This window comes from Condylura cristata, unplaced genomic scaffold, assembly GCF_000260355.1.
Source record: "Condylura cristata isolate star-nosed mole 26May11 unplaced genomic scaffold, ConCri1.0 scaffold00003, whole genome shotgun sequence".
NCBI classification, from domain to species: Eukaryota; Metazoa; Chordata; class Mammalia; order Eulipotyphla; family Talpidae; genus Condylura; species Condylura cristata.
The window spans coordinates 25,025,030-25,042,744 of record NW_004567104.1 but is presented as its reverse complement, the minus strand read 5'-3'; positions in this window follow the sequence as shown (position 1 = coordinate 25,042,744).

Genomic DNA, 17,715 nt, shown 5'->3' with positions numbered 1-17,715 from the left:
TGAAAATTTATAGATTTCCCTTTTGGGTTTCATATTTATAAGCATTATGAATAATCTCTGGTATAGGTTGTAATTATATTTAAAAATGTACTATCCAACGCTGCAAATTAATATATTTTGGATGACGCAAGATTTTTCCTAAGTAGGAATACTCATGGCACTGGTCCTGTGAATGAGGTGTACAACTTTCTTGATATGACAGACAGCTTGTCCCAGTCTACTGATTCAACACTAATACTTTACAATATGTGGAGCCTCTATTCTGTTTGGTAGAAGCTGAGGAAATAACATACAAAAGAACATACACATCTTTCCCCCATACCATTCCACATTCAACGACTTCTGCTTTTAGTCCCAACATGATAAAATGTTTATTTATTTTTTTAAAAGATTTATTATCTTATACATATAAGAACTGGGGTATAGGCCAGAGGTGAGTGTCTGGGATAAGAGGGCTCACCAGAGACAGAGTAGGGAGCAGAACAGACAGATCTACTGAAGTACACTCCTGAGGGGAGCAGAGGATGAGACAGAAGAAGTCTGCAGTGCCATGTGTGTCACCTGCCTGACTGGGGATCAAACTCATAGTGGCTGCAGATTGCTTGATAGCCCTGTGTTTTTAACCCTTGTGCCAGTAGGGAGGCCTCAACATTGTAAAGAATTTAAAAGTCAACACTCCTGTCCTCACTAGCAAAAAATTAAACAAATCAAAAATCATTAACTTTTCCTAGATACATCAAAGAAGTGAGATTGAAAGGCAGACCGCCGCCATGGAGAGACAGATGAATTCAGAGTAATATAACTACTTACCTGGAGCAAAACTACTATAGCCTTTAACTGACAGGAAAACTTTATATGAAATATGTGATTTATATGAAATATGGAAAGCTTAGGTTAGACAAACTCTCTAAGTTGAAGATCTAAATTTTCAAGTTGAAGACCTAAGAAAGCTTCTTTCTTGTCTCTAGTAGGGAGAGGGAAGATATAATTTATGAAATTTACAAACAATCCCTATATGGGAAATCTACTCTTAAAGGAAAAGACTGTCAGGGCCTTACACTACTCTGAAGGAATGAAATTCCTCTTATTCTTAGCCCCCTTGAGTCTTCCAGTCTCACCTAAGGAAGGTGGGTAGGGAGAAGTGTTATCACTGAAGAAACTCTTGGGGAGGTCATAGCCAAAATACTGAAATTTTATCATAGGGTTATACAATGCTTCCCCTCCCCTATGCTTTACCACCATATGAGCAGACTCCAGTAAAACAGCTTCAGACTATAACTGAAAGAACCACAAAAACAGTTTCCTTCTAAGGAAGAGTATTGAGGGCAGTCCCAAATCAAGTGAGGAGACAAAAATGAGAATAGTACAGAAATTTGAAATATCCAGAAGTATAGCAAATATTAAAAACAGTTCAATTTCTAGTCAGATTAACTTAAATCCTTATACTAAAGTCCTATTTACCTCAGTTCCTACTACTTGGTCAATCATACCCAACTTTAAGCAAAAATATTATATACAACAAGGAAAAGAGACAGAGCAAGTACCGAAAAAAGCTCAGATATGACATAGGTGCTGGAAGCGCAAGACAAAGAGTTTGAAATACCTGTATTTAATATGTTAGAACTTTAAAGGAAAAACTAGGCAATGCCAAGGAATAGACAGTGTTAGTCAAGAAATGGATATTCTAAGGGAAAATCAGAAGTTAATACTAGAACTCAAAGATGTTGTAAAAGAAATGAATGTTTTTGATGGCTACATTGTTGGACTGAACATGAATGAGAAAAGAATCTTTGAGCTTTAAGAAAAGATGGATAGAAACTTGCAAAACTGAAAAGTGAAGAGAAAAAGAATAAACAACAACAATCCCAAACTATTCAAGGCTTGTGAAACAATGTCAAAAAGTGTGATGTGGGCACAATTATAATACCAGAAGAAGTAAGAGACAATTGTGGGGAGAGATTCAAACTGTGATCTGGCAGGGACAGTGTCAGATTATACCTGGGGAAGTATGTCAATTTCCACAGCGTCTTGACACAACAGAAACATGATTTAATAAGTGGGAAGTCGGATCAAGACTTGACCAGCTTTATTAATAATTCAATCCATTTCATAAATCTGAATTTCCCTGGACCTGGGTGAATGCAGAGACCTTTTGCAGTGAGAGTATCAGAGACTCTTATCATGACATTTAAAGGTCAGCTCAGGCAGGTTTGAACCACAGCTTTGTGGCTTTATGGGGAGCGGTGGGTGAGACAGGAGAGGTCTGCTGTGCATGTGGGTCACCTCCTTGGATGAGGCTCAAACTCATACTATAGTGGCTGTGGATAGCTTGACAGCCAACACCTTGCCATCCACAGATTCCTTTTTCTATTCCCCTTGTCTCTTTCCTATCAAACCAACATTTTCCTGAAGTAGAATCACAGAAATGATGAAGAAAAAAGTTGTAGCAACAAATATCTTGTCCAGCTCTTTCTCAAGCATATGTGATACCCTATACCTGATTTATAGCATAATTCTGAGTTATATAGACCAGAGGAGTTAAATTTTTTCAAAAATTGTATGAAAATTTTCTGTATCCAGATCTCTAGCCTGGCTTTCAAGATCCAATGTTTTGAACTCTATTTAAGAATTTAGCATAATTAAAAGCTTTTTTTTTTCCCTGCTGCTTTGAGAGTGGTGTTTTCTGGTGAAAAGATTGGTGATAGGAACTAGGAAATATAAAAGAATTCATATCCAGTGATTAAGATATGAACTAAGATTGTGGCAGTATTAAGTAGACAAAGAATAGATTGATGGAGGAGGAAGGATATGGGGTCAAAATAAATGTTGAAAATAAAGAAAAGCTTACATGTGAGAACTATGCAAACCATGTCTATTCCCTACTGAGAATGCATTAGTATTATTGCTTATAGGAACAAGGCTTAAAAATTTGAGTTGGACAATGATGAAATAAACTTGGAATGCCACCTATATTTTAAGGAGCCAACTATGTTTGCAAAAAGTAAGGGTTGTAGGTTATGAAAAGCCACATGAGTTTGAAATAGTTGAAAATGATGCCACAGACAAGAAGAAGCCAATAGAGAATTTTGATTGACTTCATGCAGCAATCTGAAGGATGTATAGGAAGAAGACAGGCTGGAGGTCAAGAAAAAAAAAAGTCTTTGCAGGATTTCAAATATAAATTGTGTGCACTTGAACCATTTAGGGGCAAGAGAGAAGCTGGAAAGGACTATATATTGATCAAAGGACTACAATATACCTCTATTCTCAACATAAAGCAAACGTAGAAATTCTGTTACCACATAGTTATTGTCAGGCTCACATCAACAGCAGAATAGCATAATGTAGATGAGTACAGACACTGTATTTGTGGTTAAAAATCTCAACTCTGCTGCTTACTAGCTGAATGTATTGGTACAAGTTGCTGAAACTCTTGCGCCTTAGTTTCAAATTCTTATGTGGAATGAAACTTAAAACAATACCTACTTCAGAGAATTATGTGAAGGTTTATAGACTACACATTCACAAAGAACTCTATTCAACACACAATAAATGCTATGCAAGTGTTGGCTATAATTACATATATAGAGTACTTTGCTCAGTACCTCATGCAGTGTTCAATAAATTATATAGCTTGCACTTTAAAAATATGATAGTTGAAAAAGTATCATAGGTACAGACTTAAAGGCTGCCTAATTCAATTTATCTTAGTCTCAGTATCTAATATTCCATCTATAGTATGTTGCTCTGAAGTTGTCCAGCCTCTGCTCAAATATTTCCAATAGTAAGGAGATCAGAAAGGCATTTCATGAAATACTCTGGAGTGACAGTTGCTCTCTACTTTAGCCTCTCTCTGGCTTCTGAAAGTAATCATGAGTCATTTCCCAGTTACTCTCTGTAAGGATCATAAAACCAAAGCAGACAGCAAAGGGGCTTCCCTCATGTCAGTAGTTGCAGATTGTTTTTGAGTCTGTGTCTCTTCTAGAAGCTAAAAGAAATTGCCTCTTTCTTCTTCTGCCACTCCATTAGAACCTCTATTCCCTATAAGAACCCTGTGAAAATGTAGACTTCCATATCCTTTTCTTGACTCAGCCATTTCCTCATATATCATCAGTGATAAAATATATAAATAGCCTAAACTTGATAATTGAAATAATTCAATAATTATCTACAGATAATACATCAAATATCAGGCACACAGCTAAAGGATAAGACTAAAATTAAATGAAATATTAATCTTTCTTTCTAGAACCAAGGACCAATTTATTTGGAAAGATATTCATATGAAGAAATGAATTCAGAGCAAGTTATTAAATCATTTCTTAATAAAAATAGGTTCTAGACTTTCCCTTGTGATAGTCCAGATTCATTTTTCTTCATCTATTTCAACTGTGGCAATTCAAATCCTGGAGTAGGTAAAGAGAACAGGATTTGTCTGAGAAGTGGGATATTGGCAAAGGTTTTAGTTTAGAGGATTAGAACACAATGGTAAAATGTAAAATAGTCAAAACCATTAGAAAAAACATGGGTTTCATTTAGAAGAAATTCTTATTGTGAATTTGAAGCTATACTGAATACTAGAAACAATTACTGTTACCATCTAAATTAACTCATGATAGAATTGAAATCAAGAGATTTACCCAAATTTTATAGGTGGTTTGCAAGAGCAAAAAAAAGTGATGAGCTAATGATAGAGAATCAATGAAAATTATGTCTCACAAACATTTGGAAATTGTAATCTAGAGTATGGGCGAGGATGCAATATGGATGTGCCTCTTGAATACAGATGTAGTTTAAGTCCTGCCAGAGCATTAAATCACTCCAGGGTAATTGCTTAGAGTGAAGCGATGAGGACCAAAGGCCAAGTCATGTAATAAATAATCATGCCTTAGTTAGAAAAGAATGAAAAAACCTTTAAGGTAGACCACACACACAAATCACCTGTAAAGTAGAAGAGAAAAGTCATGGAACATAGAAGAGGTTAGGATTTCAAACATAAAAGAATAGTCAGCAAATTCCAACCATCTAGACAGTTCTGGGAAATTACTGACAGAGACCAAATGAGGCCCCTAATGACATGTGAAAGAAGTAATTCCAGAAGTTATTGATAGCAGAATCTATAATTCAATGTGTTCAATTGGAGATAGAAGTTTGTCTTTCATATCACCATGTACTATCATCCATCGTTTGGTAAGGTAACTGGGAAGACGGGAGTGGAATCCTTGACCTGCTGCCAGCATGTGATGACTCCTCTTGGCTCAAGGGAAGACTTTAGATTTATAGAGCTTGATGCTGCTCTAAGCAATGCCTATCAGGTTTCATGTCCCTGTCATTTTAAAAGGTCCTAGATTATTGTGCCTAAACATATAATATATGTTCTTTTTCTTGGCAGTTTCAAGTGTAGATATATTTTTCTACAAACTGAAGATATTTTCTGAATCTGGAAAACTTCTAAATGGAGCTGTTATACTCAGATACTTAAAGCTATCTGTTTTCACAGATGCCATTGTGTGACACTAAAGCTGTTAGAATTAGGGAAGCTTTATTCCCACCTCATGGAGAAAAGATACAAAACCAGTATCCAATGAGTTGTATAGGTAAATAGAAGGGATCAGAGAGCAAGGAAGGAGGAGTCAAAATTGCACTTAGTTTGCAACTTAGTGAAGATTTGTCAACAGAAATGTTGTTTTTTTCCAAGTAGCTCCAGCTGTGGGCTTCCTGCCCCCTGGCCTTTCCCCTTCTCTATCCACACTAAGCTGTACTAGGTTGTGGATGGTAAGTGCTGTTCCTATGCAGATGGAAAGACGTCATTCAGGTCTGTGTTCCCGAATCTCTTGACTTGCCAGGTAATGCACCATGTGACTCATGGTGCCACAGGTAGTTATTGCCCAACAAGCCAGGTGTGATAGCTCAGGGAGATCCAAATCCCACAGTCATAATGAAGGCTCGAATTTTCATTTAGTAAACAACTTGGTCTGTAATTTTGGCTTTGTTTTCTTACTTGATTGAGCTGTTCCCTGAAAAATACTGGCTTATAAAAATACATAATTTAAATTCATTTCAAGGAAGTGTGCCAATTAAATTACAAAACTTGGAATAGTTTCTTTCTCCATTTTCTTGTACGTCTGATTTTATGCCTAATATGTCTTTGAATCCCCTAATACCTGCATGGGAGCAAACCCTGAAAGTAATCTAATCTGGGGTTCCTATCTGACTCTTGAATCACCTGTTCATCATTCTTGCCAATCCACACCTCACCTTCCTGTCACTCACTAGAGGGTGGCATGTGATTGTACTTAATATTGGGCTTTCCTTATGAAATTACCTATTACTTATTTTATGTCTTATTCCCCCCCACATTTTTTAGAATAGAAATATCAATACAATAATCTTATCTTAGTGTTGCACAATTTTCAAACTGCTTTCACTTGAATTTCCTCATATGATTCTTACATTGCAGTGAAGAAAACCAAACTGGTTTTATCACCTGATCTCCAGTCCAAGGTTATATTCACTAACTCATACTATGATAACTGTCAAAAATCTTTTCAACACTTCCTCATGACTTCCCCAAAGACCTGTATAGTACTTATTTAAGACAAAAGTATCATGTTCTATGGTTAAATTAACATTTTATTCTTAATTAAAAAAAAAAAACATTGACTAAAAAAAAAAAAACTTTTAACTCACATTAATATACTGTTGGGCTGTACCATCATTGTGAGGAAAATAATGTTATTAATTTTTCCATTCAAGAATAAATTTGATTCTTCAAGACATCAAACTTTTAGTGAGAGTAGGCTTAGAATCATATCAAATAGTAGCCACTGTTGATTTAATGTCTTTGTGGCAGTGCTAAGCTATATATATATATATATATATATATATATATATATATATATATATATCACCTCATTTAAAGGTGATTGAATTACCACTCTGACTTAAGTGTCATTCTCATTTTATACTTGAGAAAACTAAATCTCAACCAGGATGAACAAACCATCCAATCATGAGCAGCAAAGAACTTCAAGCTCAGGAATTTAAGCCTAGACTTCTCTTACTTGAAATACTGTGTTAATATTTCTTAAAGTGTGGTGTCCAGCCTACCTATCTTAATTGGATTTATCTGGGGTATGTATTAAATAAATTAGTTTCCTGGAACTTTTGCCAAAGATACGGAATGGTAATTTCTGGAGACAGGGTTCAAACATACTCATTTGGAACAAGTTCTCATTTGGAACATTAAGGTTTAAGAACTACAACACAACACCCCCCTTCCCTCTTAAATACTTATATAAGGGTGAGAGCAGGGTATGGAAAAGCTTTGGGCTTCACTGCACACTATGGTTACTACCATGTGATTATGATTGCAATCCTTGTTTACTGGAACTTATGACCATCCAGGGAGTTGGCTATTTTGACACTGCACAGGATGGCTTGAGTCCAGTATTTTTTTTTTTTTGACAGAATAGGAAAGTGGAGAGTTTTCACTATCTTTAGAGATAGTGAGAATCCATGTTTAGAGATAGTGAGAATCCATGAAGACTTGACATTTCAAAACTTACTATTTTGTAGCAAGGTTGCGCACATTTTAAAATTTTTTCTTACTGTTCCAAAGCCTCTGCAGATATGTGATTATCCTCCTGGATGATTCCTGCCACAATTATCTTTCTCTAAAAAAAATGGCGCAAGAGCAATGAGTAAACTTCACTGACCCATTGAAGAGTGCTTACTGTAGAGAAAAAATGTCAGAATGAAAATCTTCAGTTTGATCTGTGAGGAAGATACTGCAATGTGGAGATAAAGAATCCTTAAAAACCCTCTGACATGGGTTGTTCATGAAGAGAAACATAGAAGGTCCTAGTGTCATCAGGGTTTAGAAATGAGTCCATATTACACGAGGAGAACCTTCATAACTAAAGTGTCAGTGTGAGTTTGCTCATTAAAATGGCTACTTGCTGCTTGGCCCTGGAGACTGGGCCCTGCCTGCAGGTGGTCTGCTTCCCAGACTTCTTTGTAATTACCCAGACTTCTAGTGTAATGAAATACATGAATCTGGTTACTTTGTTAATGTTTCCATGGCAATCCAGTTGCAATTTGGATAAACATTCTTTAAAATGGAGAACCTTGGTTTTCACAGATAGCATTAATGTTAGTTGTTACTCTTTTATTCATGTTCAATTTTGTATTATTTCTGCAAAATTAGTATAGTTATGGCACATTAAAGTTTTCCCCAACTTTTTAGTTTACTATGTGTGTGTGAGAGAGATTAGTTTTGTGAATCAAGAGGGATTAGACATTGTTGCATCTATAGGCTGTTCTCTCATTTTCACTGATAGAAGAAAACGTGGCCAGAGAAGTAGAGGTGATTGCACAGAGTAATAAAAGAATGCTGATTCAAAATAGTGAAAGAAAAGACAAAAATTATAAATTACCATGTTATTGCTCTGTGCTATTGATATTATATCTCATGTTGACTTAGCTTCTTTCATTCTAAAATGCTAATACCTACTCCAGATCTACATGATAATAAACTGTACAAGATTTCTTCTGAGGGTTTTGAGATTAAAAATGCAAAATATTTTTGAACAACTAGAAACTGTTTTCATTTCTTTTCTGTGTGGGTGGTCTGCTGAGATTCCCAAGACCACCACCATTGTGGGGCTAGAATACTGGCCAATGGTGCACTAGGGAATTAAGACTAAGGAGTGTTACTTTGCTTTCCAAAACAACAGTTGAGCTAACCACGCCCAGGTCAGCAAGCACTCATGCGTGCACACAACAACACACACACACACACCTGCATGAAGAGATTAGCTTCCAGCCTCAACTCCACCCACTCAATCCTTCATCTAAGAGATCCTCCTGCCTTTCCAGGGCTCCCACTCCCTTCCACAGACATCTGGACATCTAGGCATGTAGATGTCATGACCCCAAGGGCAGACTCACAAAAGGAACCCAATACAGTGACCCAAGTTTTCTCAAACAGCCACCTGAGCAGAAGGTCAGAGAATTTTCAATACTCAATACCATGTCTCTCATCTTGAAAATGCATCAGCTTGAGAATCAGCTTCTTCCTCTCTGTTCCAAGGCTCCTATGTGTGTCAAAAGCAAAAATAAATCCACCAGTCCTAATGATATGCTTCTGGTAGACTATTTGGTATATGTCAAGTATAGTGAGAAAATCTAGTTCCTACTCCAATTTTTTAGCCTACAGTCTGTGCAGTTTTATAGAGGATGTTTTACTGATAACTACCCATAGAACTTCATTTTTTTTTAAAGATTTATTTATTTATGCATACAGAACTGGGGTACAGGCCAGAGGTGCAGAGGCAGTGAGAGGATTCACCAGAGACAGTGGGGAGCAGAACAGGCTGACTGAAGAGGTACACTACTGAGGGGAGCAGTGGGCGGGCCAGGAGAGGTCTGCTGTGTCATGTGGATCACCTCTGGGGCAGGGATCAAACTCATGCTGAAGTGGCTTTAGCTTCTTAGTTCTGTGCTTTAACCCACTGTGCCACTAGGGAAGACCTCTTTTTTTTTTTTTTTAAGATTTTATTTATTTATGCATACAGAACTGGGGTACAGACCTGCAGACCAGAAATGGTGCAGGGGACAGAGACAGAGTGGGGAGTAGAACAGGCAGGTTGATGAGGTACACTGCTGAGGGGAATAGTGGGTGGGTCAGGAGAGGTCTGCCATGCCATGTGGGTCACCAGCCTGGCTGAGACTTGAACACTTGCTGAAGTGGCTTTAGCTTCATACTACTGCACTTTAACCTGTTGTACCACAAGGGAGGACCCCAAAGAACTTCTTAAAACATATCAGTTTATTTTTTTAATTGAGAGTATCTTATTACTATTATTTTAAATATTTATTTATTTGTTCATACAAGAGCTCGGGTGTAGGCCAGAGGTGCAGGGGCGAGAGGATTTACTAGAGAGAGAGGCGCAGAACAGGCTTATCCACTGAGATGCAATGCTGAGGGGAGCAGAGGATGAGAGAGGAGAGGACTGCTGTGCCATGTTACAGTGGTTGCTGATAGTTTGATAATGCTGAGACTTAACTCCTTGCACCACCAGGGAAGCCCAGTATTTTCTTATTATTTAAAAGAATACTTTATTCTTTTAGTTGTGGTCACATTAAGATCCTCCCCACTAGGTATCAACACTGTAGGGTACCTGCCCCCCATCATCCTTCCCAGTAGTCCATTGTTGCATGTCTCTTTAAAACAATCTTCTTGGCAAGTACTTTTCTCCTGTCCCTGGAGGATATGCCAAGTTGAGGTGGGAGTTAGTCACATTTCATCATTTCTGAGAAATGACTAAGTAAAGACTAGTGGAGGTACTTCTGGCATGTTGGTTTTAGACAAATTTGAATTGAGAAAAGCATTCGTATTTTCCCTTTCTTGATTTGCCCCAGTGAACTTTTGTTCCATCAGAAGTGTTCTTTCTTCAGAATCTGGCATTTGCTGCTCAAACCACCCCCTCACACTCAGACATGTTTATGAACTTTTCTTTGAAAGTTCTGATGTCCCTCTCTTTGTCAGAAGCTTTTCCTAGTAGCCAAACCTTAATGAATTCCCAGCTACTCCTCAGGACCTCCTTCAGATGCTTCAGTGATCAGGTCAAGATGGTTGTTCTCCACTTTTCTTTATTTTTTTCATTCTCCACTTTTCAAAAAGAGCAGTGGAGAAATTAAAAGGGTCTTGAAAAACCAATCTTTGTTTATTCCCCAGGATATGCTAACACAAAAGGTGCAGCATGGGGTTGCTTAATCTCAGCCTTGGTTTCAGAAACTCTTGTGGAATAAGTAGAAAAGTTGAGCAGCTCAAAAGGTCACAGTAGAAGTCTAAAGACGTAGCAAGGCGATGAAGAAGGAAGGACTTAAGAGAAAAAAAATGTTAGCAATAAGAGCTGCTTTGCATTAAAGTGAAGAAACTCATTCTTATTAAATAATTACATGTCATAGTTTTTCAGTAAAGCCCTTTAAATATATAATGTCATCTAATTTTCATTCTATAAAAGTTGAATTGTGTGTCTTCCCCCAAATGGATAGGATGAAGTGTCAGCTAGTACTTTATCCCTCAGAATGTTACTTTATTGGAAATTACTGATAATTACTTCAGTTAAGATGAGGTTGTTTGGGTGGACCCTAAACTTTTATCACTGGTGTCCTAATATAAAAGAGAAATTTGGACACAGATAGATACTGTTAGAGAGAAGACACTGGGATGACATGAGAAGGCAGCCATCTATGAACAGAGGAGCGAGGTAATGAGTAGCCTCAGAGGAATTAAGCTGACTAATATATTGTTTTTAGACTTCTAGCATCTAGATTTATGATACAGTAAATTTATGTTGTTTAGTTCACTCATAATATTAGCGGGCCTAGAAAATTAATACAGATGGCCTATTATTATTGTCTCATAAAGACAAAACCAGGGATTGGAGAATTTACTAAGGCTCATTTATAGCAAATGCAATAGACTTGAACACTGAGCTGTCTGAAGCCAGAATCCAGTATGTTTTCTTACTATCCCATTAAAGATTGTTGGTGTAATAAAACATGACCCTCTTCAAACAGAACTTGATAACAATGTGGTTTAACACTTTTCCAGGGGACTCCTTTGTTCATGAAAAGTGCAGAAGGTAAGGCTATAAAATAGGTAAGGCCAATGGCAGATATGTGCCAGTCATAGCAGAGTGGAGCCTATTTGACCCAGTCATCCCTCTGCCCATGGCAACATTATGATGGTCCTTGAAAATCATGTGAAAGATCCACTTTCTACAAACCACTGTTAGAAAACCATGGTCTACAAAAGGAAATTGAATGGGCCCTAGCCAGTTCCTACAGTGGGCATAAAACAGGGAGCAAGAAATAGTCATTATTAATTCCATCAGATAAAAGCAGAAATTATGCCTCTTCCTCCAAAGGCATAAAGGATGGCCTTAAATCATCACCATCATCAAGTTGCTAGAATTTGGCAGAGAACATAGAGGAATACTGGACAGGAGCAGTTATTTTTGGGTGTTTTGTTGCAAGTTCTTTCCTTGCCAACTCTTCCCCTTTCTAAAACTGAGGTCATTGTGTCTACTGTGAGTCCTTCACAGTTTCAGTAAGATGAAAATTAAAACAATGGTTGGAACAGGGTTTTCAAATCATGTAGTGAAGTGTCCCAACATGATGAGGATTACTCTTTCTAGCTGATACCTGTAAGCATCATATCTATCTGCTGTCATTTATCTACCTAATGAAAGATACTCAGTTGAATATGTTGAGGGATCAGGGAAGAACCTTAGGATAAAGACTCCTGATTCTCAAGTCTGGAAGAGAATCAACACACTATGAAAGTGTGATCATTTACTGGGCCATTCTGTAGTCTTCATCTCGGTATTCAGTGTTCTCTTTGAAGTCCATAACCTACTTGGTGTTACTGAACTTCTGAATGACTTCCATGAACTGAATGGAGCATCCCAGCCCACCCTGCCGATTCATCCCACACAGTTGGAGACTCTGGTCAGCTTTCATTCTAGCCATTTGAGTGGAGCACATGGGGCCTGGCAATGCACAGAAGATCTACACTCAGCAGGTGCCACCAACTTCAGGAAAAACAACTCACCTAGGGTTTGTTTTGTTCTTCTATTCCTAGTGGGAAGAGAATTCTTCTTCTTCTTTTTTTTTTTTTTTAAAGATTTATTTATTTATTCATACAGAACTGGGTAAGGCCAGAAGTTCAGGGGCAGTGAAAGGATTCACCTGAGGCAGAGTGAGCAGCATAAAAAGCAGAATGATGAAGTACACTGCTGAGGGGAGCAGCAGGCGGGTCAGGAGAGGTCTGCAGAGTCATGTGGATCATCTCTAGGGCAGGCAGGCAGGGATCTAACTCATGTGGAAGTGGCTTTAGCTTCTTAGTGCTGTGCTTTAACCCACTACACCACCAGGGAGGGTCCCCGAAGAGATTTCTTTTTAATGGAGAGTTCAACTAATACTCCTCTAATAACAGTGCAAGGGCAGTATTTCACTTTACATCCAGATTTCAACAAAAGCTCTAGAATGCCTGAGAAAGAAGGGAACTTGGTATAATCCTCAAATGAACGATAGAAGTCCCCAGAAGGGAAATTGTTTCTTCAAAGGCCATTCAATGGGTTAACAGGATAGCAGTTTTGGAACTCAGATCAATTGTTTCCAATCTTGTATTCTATTTATGGATGGCAAAGAAATGCTCAAATTAGCATTAGAGGGATGCTAAGGAGGTTGTGGGGGTGAGAGCTCATTTGTACAATTTATTTGGGAATTTAACACAAAGACATCTTGTACCTAATTGTGTGGCTTGGTGAGGCATAAAACTGTAGATTTCATTATCTGTGAAAGTATACATTTCAGGAATATGCACATATCAACAAGGTTAAAATAAATTAATAAGAATCTTGATATTGGTACTTGTATTTTCAAACTTGATGACTTAATAATTACTTTGTCATTTCTAAACTTTGATACATCAATCACATGAATGGAGCCTCTGAAATATGGACACTCTATAGGAATTCCATTAAAAACACAGAGGGTTATTGGAGTTAAAAATAACTTCTGTACCAATTTAGAGCACCAATTTAGAAAAAACTATGAGAGAATTTTACTCCAAAAAATCTAAGAAGCAAAATGATTCCAGTTCTTACATTTGATAGCTGCATGACCATAGGTAAATTACTTATCTAGTCTGGTTCCCAGTTTTATATAAAACAGAGATAGGTAATATTATCCACTCATAGAGCTGTTGCACTAGGAGAAATAATATATGTAAAACACTTTTAAATATTCATTTCATTTAAAATCATTTTTAAGATGGTACAAATGAGAAGTGAAATAGGTAAAATCATCTATGGTTTCTATTCCATTTTCTCTGCTTTTCATTCTTCCATATTTCTCTCTATTTTTGTCTGACCAGGTATGTTGAATAATCAACATTTTATGAGTGCTTTTTTCCTCAAAGAATTTTTCTGTACAATTTGGTGCACTAATTCCTCCCCATTTCTACTTTAAGTTCCCTTATTATGAGCCCTTCCAAATATATGACTAGATTTAGATTTTTCCAATTCTCATTGTACAGTTATAAATCTGGACTCTTGTTTTTTTAAAGGAAATTATACTGTTTTATAATTTACAGTTTTAGAGCATGTTAGCATGTTACAGATGCTAAATGATATATCTATTGTTTAATAAACTTTAAAAAAGAATCCTGTGAACTAATCATAACACATATTTTATGGTTGAACCCCTGAGTTCCAAAAAAAAAAAAAAAGCTGAATAACTACAAAATATAAAAATATATGTCTCAGAGAAAAACTAGAATCTGATTCAAATGCCAAAAGCTCAGATTCCTGTAAAGGTTGAACAAGAACAACACAACAGGGAATTGTGAAGTCTGTGGGAAGTGAGAGAGCTCAAAATATGAAAATTCTGAACCAGTACCACTGAGCCTCCTATTAGTTAAGAGAAGAGTGTTTTTATGTGAAATGTTCTAATTTTTAAAAAATGTTCTAATTTTTAAAAACATTTTAAATTCCAAACAAAACATTTTTGGGCCACCTGTTTGCAACTTTTGTTTTAGACTAATAAAGTCTTGGCCACATATGATTTCATTGCCCATACTGAATTTATTTCATAAGAAGGACTACTTAGCAACTTGTTTCTTTATCTCTTGGTCTAGAATAAACTAAGTCAACTGCTTCTAATCTCAAAACCTAGATACTGATGTCTAAAAAGCAACTCAAAAGTAACAGCAAAAATGGAACTATTGTTTCCTTTTTGTCCCCATCTATGAAAGCTGCCTTTTCCCGAGTCCTCTTAATCTCAGTAGACAATTCTACCATCTTCCTGTTGCTCAGATTGAGATCCTTGGAGTCTCCCTTGATTCCTCTGCCTGAAATACAATATCTATCACATAAGAAAATTCTCTCTTTCTCCCTCAACTAAATCATAATGCAACTATGTCTTGTCATGATACTGTTACCACCCCCACTGATCACTACACCCTAGTCACTGTGCCTCACTTCTAACCTCCCAGATCTATCCTTGCACAGCAGTCAAAATGTTGATTTTAAAATGAAGACCAGATAATATCAGTCCTTTTCTTGAAAACTCTGAAAGCTTGCTTCCCATGGTGATCATTACAGTTCCAGCTGTCCTCACCTGCCTCTATTCTCCCCTTTAGTGAAGAGGCATCAGGCACATAGACTATTGTTTGTCACACAAACACAATCAACTCATTCTTCGCTAAGACCTTTGTAATTTATATATCTGTAAAAAAAAAAAAAAAGATTTATTTATGCATACGGTAATGGGGTACAGGCCAGAAGTGCAGAGGCAGTGAGAGGATTTACCAGAGACAGTGGGGAGCAGAACAAGCAGAACTAATGAAGAGCACTGCTGAGGAGGAGCAGTGGGTGGGTCAGGAGAGGTCTGCCACACCGTGTGGGTCACCTCTGGGGCAGGGATCAAGCCCATGCTGAAGTGGCTTTAGCTTCCCTAGTTCCAATCCCAGGTCTATCACAACAGACAAGTGGTTTAATATCTCTATGCTTCAGTATCTTCACCTGGAAATGTGTTGATAATAGATAGTAGTCTCATCTTCAAAGGTTGCAGGGAAGCTTAAATTTCTTAATAAAATTAATTAATAAATTCATTTCATACACATGGTAAGCTATCAGTGTTTTCAGAGCTATTGGTGTGTCCCTTACTGACATCACCCTATTGAGGTCACCATTAAAATAGCTCAAACCAGCTTTCACTGATCACCTCCTAAAAAAGCCCCCTTCATTTATTTCACATTATTTTATATATGGCAGCTTTCAGCAGCTGCAGCTGCAATTTTCTTATTTACTTGTTTATCTACATGTTTACAGAATATGGCTCTGTAGCCCTTGGAGGACATGGATCTGATCAGATTTGATCAGATACTGAAATGCTGAATGTGATCCCCTCCCCCGCCACCTAAGCAGAAAAGAGTGTCTAATATACAGTGGGTGCTAAGTAGTATTTGTTTTGCATGTAGGCTCACAGAGCTAACTAACAGGAGATGCATAGTGAGGATTTGCACAAATAAAACAGATCAAAATACTTTTTATCATGCGCTCCCACTTTGGAGGAAGCTTATTCCTTGAATACTTAGAGCAGCCTGTTCTAGAGTCTCCAATAAAATCCAGTGGTCCTGTGAGGGTGTTATCCTTTTTGTCATAGCCCAGCTGGGAATGAAACAAAGTGCCCAGATTTTTTTACTTGATAGATGTGATGGCATCCTGCATGTTTTCTGCTATAAAAATTTCACCTATGCAATTTACCTTCAGACTTTTCTACTTTAGTTTTTTTTTCCATGCACTTTAAAGAGTAATGGTAAAATATTAACAATAGAAAATGTTTGTCATTAAATAAAACACTCCACATTTGGGGGCAATGTCTTGCTTTTAAAAATGCCAGCTGCTATATCAACTTCTAATAAAATTGTATCTGAGGACATTCACCACAAAATCAACATGGGAAGAATGTTGGTTTAACACCTCATTTAGCAAAGGAGGCCTCTGAGGTCTGGAGAGGGCACTCACAACTCATGGTCACCAGACTCAGCTGGTTTTATTCACATTCCAGAGATTTCTCTACTACCTAAAACTGACTTTATATATCCTTTTCTACTATGAAAAATTTTCAAGTGAATGAACAAAAGAGAGGGAGAGGAACAGCATAATAAACATTCATTATTGAATGAATATGAGACAATTATTATTGTCATCTATTATTTCACTATTATTACACTAAAGTTGTTTATAGCAAGTTAGCAATAACATGGGACCTTTTCCCTCTCATGCATTTCTAAAAAATAAGACAATTTCTCTTTATAATCACAATACCATTATTATAGTTAACATAATTCAAATATTTCCTTAACATTATATAATATCCAAATCATATTAAGTTTCTTCCAAATGTTACCATAATTTAACTTTTAGCTGGTATTTTCTAACTGGGATTCAAAGAGCCATAAATTGCTTCTGGTTGTTATAACCCTTAAACATATTCATTTAAAATATTCCCCCCTTTTAACATCAGAACCTATGATTTCCTTTATTATTTTGTTCCCCAGACATTGACTTATTGAAGAGGTAGGCTAATCAATCTATAAAACTTGCGTCTTCTGGATTAGTCTAAATCCTTATTTAAGGGTATGTGAGCTCTTAGTCTAGCCTTCATTTCTTATTAATTGGTTGTAAAATATAGGCGCTTGATTATATTAACATCACAGTGCTTTTTTTGTGTAGAAATTTGCAACCATTTTTCTATTATAATCAATTGAATAAAACCCTGAAAATGTGATGAAGTTTTAAGAAACTACAAAAGATAGGAGTGAAAAAGATAGGAAAGTCAGAAGGTGGTATGGGAAAGAGGAGAATATCCCACTTACACCATTGCATTTCAGGATCTGGTATTTAGCTTAGTTGTTGTGGTCATCAGCATTTGAACATACTTAAAGAGACATCATAAAAATATGAAATACAAATCAGAGTATTACTTTTATAACTTGTAATGAGATAACACATATTTTATGGTTGAACCCCTGAGTTCCAAAAAAAAAAAAAAGCTGAATAACTACAAAATATAAAAATATATGTCTCAGAGAAAAACTAGAATCTGATTCAAATGCCAAAAGCTCAGATTCCT